The sequence below is a fragment of the Myotis davidii genome, unplaced genomic scaffold (assembly GCF_000327345.1).
Source record: "Myotis davidii unplaced genomic scaffold, ASM32734v1 scaffold175, whole genome shotgun sequence".
Classification (NCBI taxonomy): domain Eukaryota; kingdom Metazoa; phylum Chordata; class Mammalia; order Chiroptera; family Vespertilionidae; genus Myotis; species Myotis davidii.
Genome location: NW_006286972.1, coordinates 2,786,416 through 2,788,647, shown reverse-complemented (window position 1 = coordinate 2,788,647; position 2,232 = coordinate 2,786,416).

The following is a 2,232-nucleotide window of genomic DNA, read 5'->3' as shown; positions in this document are numbered from 1 at the left end:
AGGAATGCACATGGTTTTCACTAAGTTATTACTCTTTTTAAATGAGGCCTATCATGATGTCATCTATTGATGTAAAAGATCATCCATGTCTGAATAGTGGGCTTGTCTGAAGCATGATTAGCTTTATTCCCTGATGATGTTGTAACTGGTCTAGCCAAATGCAATATTCTCAGGCTTATCCTTGAGCTAATTGCTCTGATAATCACTGAATTGCATTTTCTGAAAAATGGAAATTGTCTAAAACTAGATTGTGATTATTGAAATTTTTTTCAATTTAGGAATTATGTTACATAAGCAAATGTGTCCTGTGTTTCCTTTATGCGTAATAGTATTTGTCACAGGAAAGAAAAACTTCCCAGATCTCCTAATTTTGAAAGGACAGACTGAAAAATGATCAGAAAGTTCAAAGTGCCTAACTCAATGAAGTTTATCTTATTTTCTGAATAACTGCCAGTTAATTCCACCCAACACTCTTTAAAACATAAATTTTTCTACAGAGTTCATCTAGGGTGTTGCCTTTTAAGGAGTTTAGCAACTTCTGCAAACTTATTCTGATGTCCAAGGTCCAGAGAAGGCATATAACCAGGCTTTCATCATAGGCCTCATGGAAAACTATGTATTAGTTAGGACACAAGGTGAAGGGCTGGAGCACAGATGCCTTTTAAGCAAAACCCTATAGGATAGTGGTTAGTAGGAATCATAATTGTCTTCCTCCTGAATGCCAGAGGTTATAAATTGACACCCAATAATGTTTGCAACTGAAGTTCACATACATTATTTCACTCTACGTATTTAGAAAGGAAATGCCTATTACAGATAGGAAATATGTTGGAAAATGGGAAAAAGTCTTAAGTTGGACAAAAATTGATTTTTCAATGAGGATTTGTTATCATCCAATGAAATATGATACAAGTGCCTTGGTTACTTTTCTGGACATTTATTGATTAAAGATAAGTATGACAATAGAAAATTAGATCATAAGAATCCTAGCCAGTCTGGCCTAATTGCTTTGTTCAAATCAACTCAGGTACATCAGAGCCAGGGCTCTGTTAGGGTTATAAGGCCTCTTCCCCTAACGCTGCATAATTGCTTTAGGTAATGCTCAAATGTGTACCTACACCGAAGTGCAGTGTGCTCTTGGCACTCTCATATACTCTGGAGGGGTGGGGTGGGAATTCTACTTTTCTGGAAGGAAATTTGGCACTACTAGTATTTAGTAAGATTTCTTAAAAAGTTAATGTCTCTTAGCCATATAAATTCATATCTAAGAATTTATCCTAAAAAAAGAATTAGAGATATGTGAACTATATAATCATGTGTAAATATTCATAGGCATATTTAAATAGAAATAAAAATGTGGAAAAGACTTGAAAACTTTAATAGAAGGAATTATAACATTGTGATATTGGAGCATTTACCACCATTAAACTATCATGTAATTGATTGGACATAAAGTTAATGTCCATTAATAAGGTAATAAATTAATTATGGAAAATCTATGTCTGCCCAGTTTAACCAAGGTTTTCATGCAGTATCGGTGAGTAAAAAGCAAGATTCAGAAAATATTTATGATATGACTCCATCTAGATAAAGCAATATAAACTTATTCTGACAAAGAAAATAACTGTATATTTCTGTACACAGTTATATGTCTATGTCATAGATAAGATTATGTAGGCATAGAAAACATATGGGAAGATAACTACTGGGATGCAATGTGGACTACTTTGTGGAGGAGGAGAGCTGATATTGGGTGAAAGGTAGGACAACAAAAATAAAATCTCCTTAAAATAGCACATGAACATGATTACATTTTTAAATGAAGTAAAATTGTATATTTAACTAATATTATAAATAAAATAAACGCAGTATCTTAAGTTACTCTTTTAATGGCATTTAATACAGTGGAGGAATGCTTAGGATGCTGTTGTTTAAATGACAATCTCCATATTTTAAGATCCTTGAGTTAATCACATCTGCAAAGTCCCTCTTGTCACATAAGGTAACATTAACAGGTTGCAGGGATTAGGACCTGGGTACCTTTGGGAGCCTACCACACCAGGCACACTCATTTGTGAGTGTATTGTCTATGGCTGCTTTCTTGCTACAACAGCAGAGTCAGTGATTTTCACAAGAGAACCTATGGCCTAAAATATTTACAGGTGGCCCTTTATAGAAAAAGCCTGCAAGTTCATCGTTCTAAAAAGGAAGCTCCTGCCTTGAGGGAAGGAA